The sequence below is a fragment of the Marmota marmota genome, unplaced genomic scaffold, assembly GCF_001458135.2.
Source record: "Marmota marmota marmota unplaced genomic scaffold, marMar, whole genome shotgun sequence".
Taxonomy (NCBI): domain Eukaryota; kingdom Metazoa; phylum Chordata; class Mammalia; order Rodentia; family Sciuridae; genus Marmota; species Marmota marmota.
The window spans coordinates 6,579,973-6,587,776 of record NW_025999944.1 but is presented as its reverse complement, the minus strand read 5'-3'; positions in this window follow the sequence as shown (position 1 = coordinate 6,587,776).

Below are 7,804 nucleotides of genomic sequence, written 5' to 3'. Positions count from 1 at the left end.
CTTCTTTCACTTGATAATATCCATTTAGATCCCACCCCATCTTTTCATGGCTTGGTAGCCCATGAAATAAAAATATGAATTTTTTTTCAGCACTGAATGCTATTCCATTGTCTGGATGTATTCATTTATTCATTCACCCACTGAATACTCTAATTATTTCTATGTTTTTCTCACTATGAACAAAGCTGTTATAAACATCCATGTACAGGTTTTGTGTGGACAATGTGACCGACTTTTGAGCATTAACTTAGGATCTACCCAACAACATTGCTAAATCTCAACAATGCTGATGATTTTTCTGTACATTCATGTTACTAAATGGATGAACATTTTATCTAAGGAAAAGAGTCTTCTTTCTTTACTTCCAATCCCTGTATTTTTCCTTCCTTGCTTTGCTGAGCTGTATAAGACATCTGAATGTTGAACCCAAGTGACAAAGGTGAACACATTTGTTACCTCCCTCAAGGGGAAAGATTTTAAAGTCTCATGTTTTGATATTTACTTATAAATTTTATAAGACACATTTTACTTGGGTAAGGCTACCCTTTTTATTTCTATTTGCTGAGGTTTAATTATGGATAAATGTTAAATTTTATCATCTGTTCCATGTAAGTTGGAATGTTGAAATATTTCTCAATCCTTTAATTTGAATTAAACTTAGTCTCCTAGTGTTAGACCAATCTTGCATTCTTGGGATATATCCAAGTCATGTTGCATTACCTTTCTTTTTTACTCATTTGCTCAACTGCTGCTAATTTTACAGGATTTTGTCACAAAATTGTGTTTGTGAATAAAATTTGAGTCTTTCCTCCCACAAAGTACCTTTTTCACACTTTAATACCTTGATTATGCTCAACTCTCATATGAATTAAGGAGAATTCTCTATTTTTCTACACCCTACATAATATTGGATAAAACTGAAGTTCTTTTTTGAATGTCTGAAAGAATCTTATGGTCTAATGTTGATTTTCTTTTTTTGCTTAGTTTTTTTTTTTTTGTGCATATGTGTAATAATTTTCAGTCACGGGTTATTCTTTGAATATGTATAGAACATTCAGATTTACTAAATTTTATTTTGTTTTGTTTTTTGGGTTATGGAGATTGAACTCAGGGGCACTCGACCACTGAGCCACATTTATAGCCCTATTTTGTATTTTATTTAGAGACGGGGTCTCACTGAATTGCTCAGTGCCTCACTTTTTCTGAGGCTGCCTATGAACTCAAGATCCTCCTGCCTCAGTCTCCTGAGCCACTGGGATTACAGGTGAGCACCACCCTACCTGACTAGGATTTCTAAATTTTTGACAGAATTGTGATGTAATAATTTTCTGGAAATTTTATATAATTTAAGGGATTAAATTTATTGGCACAAATTTATTCATAATATTCTCTTAATACCTCCTTAGATTCTACTGTCTTCATCTCCCCTTTTCTATCTAATATTGTTGGGGGTTTTGTTTGTTTTTTCTTCTTTTAGAGATCAGTCTTACCAGATGTTTGTCAATTTCATATGTTTTCCCAAGAAACCAGCTTTTGGCTTTGTTGACCTTCTGTCACACCTTTGTATACATTGACTTTTTTAACATTATTACATCTTTCTTCCATATCCTTTGGGTATAATTTGTTCTTTTCTTATATTCTGGACTAGAGATAGATTTACAGATATTTGATATTTTAGTTTTTCTTCTTTACTAATATTTACTTGTAAATATAGGCACATCTCTCTACATATCAATTTAGCTATACTCTTAAGTTTTTTTAGTTTTAGTTGAACACAATATCTTTATTTTTATGGGGTGCTGAGGATCGAACCCAGCACCTCACACGTGCCAAGCGGGCGCTCTACCACTGAGCCACGGCCCCATAAGTTTTGATATGTCATATTTTGTTATTGTTCATCTTGCTATCAGTGGAATTGTATGTTCATATGTTGAAAATATAAACTCTTGAATGTGACTGTATTTAGGCTGGGACCTAAAAGGATATATTTAAGATTAAATGAGAGTAGGCCCTGATTGATAGGTTTAATGTCTTTTAGAGTATTTGTATCAAAAGTCCCCCAAAGGCTCATGTGCTGAAGGCTTGGTCCCCAGTACAACAAGGCTCAGAAGCAGACCCCTTGGGAAATGATTGGATCTAAGGGCTTTGACCTCAAAAATGGGTTGATCCATTGATGGGTTCTTAGCTGACTGCATCTTGGGAGGTGCTAGAAATTTTAGGAGGTGAGGCTCGTTGGAGGAAGTAGGTCAGTGGGGCATTTCCTACGTCATGGTTTGGATGTGAGGTTATCTCCCACAAGCTCATGTGTGAGACAATGCAAAGAGGTTCAGAAAAGAAATGATTGGGTCATGAAAGTCTTAACCCAATCGGGATTCACTGAGTGGCAGCAGAAGGCAGGTGGGGTGTGGCTGGAGGAGGTGAGCATTGGGGGCCTGGCTTTGGGGTATATATTTGTATCTGGTGAGTAGAGTCTCCCTCTCTGCTTCCTGATCATCATGTGAGCTGCTTCCCTCCATCACACTTTTCTAACATGATGTCCTGCCTCACCTTGAGCCCCATGAAATGGAGCCTACTGTTTATGGACTGAGACCTCTGAAACCATGAGCCCTCAAGTCCCCTGTGGAAGGTCCTTTACAGTTGTTCTGGTTGGGTCTTTTAGCTACAGCAGTGAAAAAGTTGACTAAAACAATCTAGAAGGGTGTTTCTTGTCCCTGGTCCCTTCTGTCTCTTTCTTTCTGCCTCCTGTCTCCTCTGAGGTAAGCAGATTTCCTCTACTATGCCTTATGCCATGGTATTCTGCCTCACATCAGGTCCAAAGCAATGAAGCCAGCTGTCCATGGACTGAAACCTTTGAAATCAAGAGACAAAATAAGTTTTTCCTCTTTAAGTTTTTTTTTCTCAGGCGTTTTGTCACAGCGAAAGAAAGCTAACAGTGTACTTATGAGACACCAGAAAGCCTGCTCCCTCCCCATCTCTCTCTCCCTCCCCCCACACCCCCCACCTACCTGAGGACACAGTGAGAAGGTAGCTGTCTGCAAGCCAGAAGACAGCCCTCACCAGAAACCAAACTCTGACAACTTTTATGTTCTATTTGCCTCTGGTACTCCACAGTTTCCTCACATTGCAACTGACTAGATTTCTTTTCTATTTTTTCCCTTTCGATGTTTCCCCCTTGAATTCTTTGGACTAGGTTTTTTTTTTTTTCTTTTTTAAGTAAGTTCTGAAAAATTCTCAGACTCTAGTCCTGTATCTTTCCTCTTCTTTTGGAGCTCTGATTATACATCTGTCAGGTCTTTGTACTTCAACTTCCACATCGTTTGATCTGTTTTGTATTTTTCTTCTTTTTGTCTCCTTGTGCTACATTTGAGTAATCTTAAGACCTCAATTCAACAAATTTCTCTTCAACTACTTTTAATATACTGTAAGTTCATTTGTTACATTATAAATCATGAAATTTTTATCTCTTGAAGCCGTATTCAGTTCTTTTTCAAATCAGATGATTCCTTTCAGATATGATTGGGCTGTGTGTTGATGGAGCCGATCTCTCTTCCAATGCCTTGTTTTCTTGTGTGTTTATGATTTCAACTGTCATATTTCTTTGAATTTTGTCTCGGGGAATTCCAACAGGATTCTGTTTAAGGTAAATTCCTTCAAGAAGGAAATGTAGAATGTGTTTCTTCTGGGCACTGGGAGGCCCCACCAGCTCAGAAACACTCTAAAGTTGTGGTATGAGCTAGTGTGCATTCAGGCTGCAAATACATGTGACTTTCTTCTTCTGGTTGTTAATTCCTGTGGAGAATTTCCTTCACTCATTTACTTGTCATTAATAAACAAATTTTTAAGCAGTCCCCTGTGGAAGGTCAAGAGAAGGCAGATTTATTTCTAATTCACTGTTAAATGAAGGTGCAATCCTTTGAAGTCCCAGTTCCATCCCCAAATTGGACTTTATTTCTGTCTGCCATTAGCTAATGGCACCATGACAACCGAAGGTCAAAAAAAAAAACAGGGTTAGAAGACGTCTTGAGCAAGTCCAGCTGGTGCTTCTCTTACCTCTTCAGATCTCCATTTCACATAGATTTTGGTTCCAGAGTTTTCTTCCCCAGTCTGAAAACTCATCAATACACTAGGAAAAGGGTTTTTCAAAAAAGGAAATCAGTTTTCAATTATTTTCATGTGAGGGATAATTGATGTAGAGCAAAATCTACCTTTGTTAGAGTGCAGTTCTGTGAGTTTGGGCAGATGCATATAGTCAAGAATGTAAGATAAAGAATTCCAGAATCCCCCAACATTCCTTCCTGCTGCCCCTTTGTAGGTGATCTCTCCTTAGACCCCCCTAGCAACCAATGAGCTCTTTTCTGTCCCCATGGTTTTGCTGTTTCCAGAGTGTCGTATAAATGAAATCATACAATATGTAGCCTTCTGAGCTTGCCTTCTTTCACAGAGTGTAATGCACTTGAGACAGAGGAAAAGTATTCTTATTGAACGTATTTTTAGTTGTGTACAGAAGAGGGTATGGAGGTATACTCTTAAGGCAGCCAAGGTCCTGCTGTCCAGCCAAAGTCCTCTGTAAAGTCTTGTGAGTTCTTTCTTATTTGCATGCCTATGATGCTTAAATTCTCTAGCATACTTATTGTGCACTAATTGTTTCTTAGGTCAGTCTCCCATTCCTGATAGATGGTAAGTTAAAGTCAAGGACCATGTTGTCTGCCAGAGTAATCTCAAAACACTGTCTTTATGAGTCACTTCTCTGCCTGGTATTTTTCAGTGGATACAAATGAGCTACATGGTGAAATTTTATGTTGACATGAGGAGTGATTAGGTTTTAAATTTTGGTATATTTTCTTCCCCTAAAGCAAAAATGCAAAATTGCTATGATCAACCTGAGAAATAGAAACAGACTATACAGACACTCCAACTTAAAAGCCACCCATTTTCCTTTTTTTAAGTGACCCTCCTTGACTTGGCTTTCAGATGTCTCTGATTACAGCTTTCTTTATTTCCTGGGCATATGTTAAATTGCTTTGTGTTGAGTTAAAGACCTAATAGAGCTAATATATAAATCCCTAATCAGTCACTTAGTGTTAAAGTCGTGGAGATGATCATCCTTTTTCTCTAAGGAGCTGTTGTATTTAAGGGAGTGTAAAGAAAGAAGTGAATATATGGAATTGGAAACTCAAAATTTGAATCAAAAGTAGAAACCGCAGGGCATTTGGGAGGAAAGCTTAACAGGGAGCTGAGGAAAGGATTTTCCCACCTCACGATTTTGCTGGGCTGACTTGGGTCTTGTCTTGAGGGCTCCAGGCCATACTATGCTGCCTTGGTTACTTACAGAAGAACAGGGTTTCCATTGGAAGTCAGGGACCTGCTCATCTGCAGAACCACTTTGGGAGACTGGCAAAGAGCATGTAGGCATTTGGGGGAGGGAGGTGACTGGTTCAAAAGTGCACGAGGCTGGATGGCTGAGTGAGTTTGCTCAGGAAGTGGCTGCGAGACAGGACAAACAGGGCTCCAGATGACCTCCATACAATAGGTTCAATGCTCTGGCCTGGGCATGGTTCTTAGTAAAGAAGGCTTGTTGGTTCTGGTGGGAGGCTCTGCGCTGGGAGGGAGGTGCTGGTCAGGTGTTGGAAGGCTCCGCCCCTTCCCAGCCTCCCCATCTTCTCTGGCTTGTCAATCTCCCACCAGGTTTCAGCTGAGTGCAGGCCCCTCCACCTCCTTCGGGTCGTTGGTAGTCAGCAGTCCTCTAGCTCTTCTGCTCTCTGCTCTGCAGGAGAATGTGGTATTGAAGAATATGGGTCTGGAGGCAGAGAGAGTGGTTTCTAATCCTGGCTGCTCCGTTTGCTTATCTACTGAGTCCTTTGGGAAAATTATTAAAACTCTCTAATGCAGTCAGGCAACATGGCCCACTCCTGTAATCCCAGCAGCTTGGGAGGCTGAGGCAGGAGGACCCTGAGTCCAAACCCAGCCTCAGCAAAAGTGAGGTGCTAAGCAACTCAGTGAGACCCTGTCTCTAAATAAAATACAAAATAGGACTGGGGATGTGGCTCAGTAGTGGAGTGCTTCTGAATTCAATCCCAAATATAAGAAACAAAAACAAAAAAACTCTAATGCTCAGTTTCTCTGTGAAAACATGAGAGATAATGGTTCTAGGGGACTCGGTCTACCCAATGCAGTGGTTGTCATGATTAATTCAGGTGATTCTTCTAAAGTGCTAATCTCAAGGCTTGGGACACAGACCGTACCTTGTAAATGTTAGTTGGGGTTGTACTTGGTTCCTCTGCGGGCTTATCTATTCCCATGCTTCTTGGCACAGGCTGCCAAGATCTTTCATCTGGCTCCAGTCTTCCTGCAGAGAGCTAGAATCCTTTATCCGCTGACATCTAGGACATCCCAGTACCACTTCCAACTCAAACTCCGGAATCTCCTGACTTCTTTGTCTCAGGAGAAACTCTGGGGCTCTTTCTGAGTCTAAAGACTTTTGCCTCAATGTCCACATCTGACAAGTTGATAAACTCTGTCATCTTCAGGGGAAATTCTGCTTTTCATCTTTTGTCCCCTTCTCACTCTTTCTGTCTCACCTGAGACTTCATTTCCGTGAGTCCTTCTCCCTTTTAGTTCTTGTGTAATCCAGCCCACGAATTTCTCCTTGGAGATTCTAATTGCACCAATTTCAAGAGATGTATGTTTCCTTTGAACCCTTATAGTATTTATTTTCTGTCGCTCCAATTTTAATACTACTTATAGTCTACCTTGTCTCCTAGAATCTTTTGTGTTTTTCTTCTAGAGTCTTTTTACATGTAGATCTTGGTCTCTCACTAAGCTGTAAACAGAAACTGTGGCTTGGGCTTGTCATTTCTCCCCAGTCCCTAGATCTTTGGTGAGAATATCCTAGTTTCCCAGTAAATAGACATGCGGATGGGTGAGTCCCATCAGGGCCTGTTATCTTTCTTGAGATACTGTAAGTGGTCTGTGTTCTGAGTTTAGCGACCATGCATAAAGCTTGGTTCTTCCTGCAGATATGGGAAATGAGTAGATTTCCTCGGAATTCAAGCATTGCTATCGACTCAGAATTTGCTGATTAAAAGTATTATTTTTCTGTATTAAAGGTTCTTGTCTTGCCTCTTAGCCATGGACAATGGCCATATATAACTAATACCACGGCACAGATTACTTCTTATCTCTAGAAATTTAGAGCTGTGTACAGTGGAACAGTATAGGGTTGAAACAGTACAGTGGAAATACCATTCACACATTTTGTCTTTTGATTTCATTGCTATGACGTTTTTTTGCATGCAACCAGTGGTGGTGGAATCCAGTTGGACAGGGGCAGTCAGGGAGGTGATCATTTACCTCTGAGGCCTTATGGTAGTGACTTCAGGGCCCCAGGGAAGCGTGTCCCTGACATCCTTAGAATGGCTCCTTTCCTGGTGCCTGAAGTTCCTCCTTCAGACTTTCTGTTAAGTTTTAACACCGTAGTATGTGCTCATGTAGAGGGAAACAAAGCTCAGCCTGATCTTATGGCCTGAGCAGGTGTGGGGATTGAATATGGGGGGAGAGAAGGAAGAAGGAGTTCGGGGACGTGGCAGAAGCAGTCCAAGCTCATATACAAATTTTTTCCTGACTGTTCTTTTAAAATAGGTTTTATGTTTAGAACAGTTTCAAATTCACAGCAAAAATGAGCAGAAAACAGAGTTATTTCCCATGTACTCCTTGCCCTTCCCCCACCTTGCCTCACTATCAAATCTCCCCCAGCATAGTACATTTGTCTCAACTGACGAAACCACATGGACACAACATGATCATC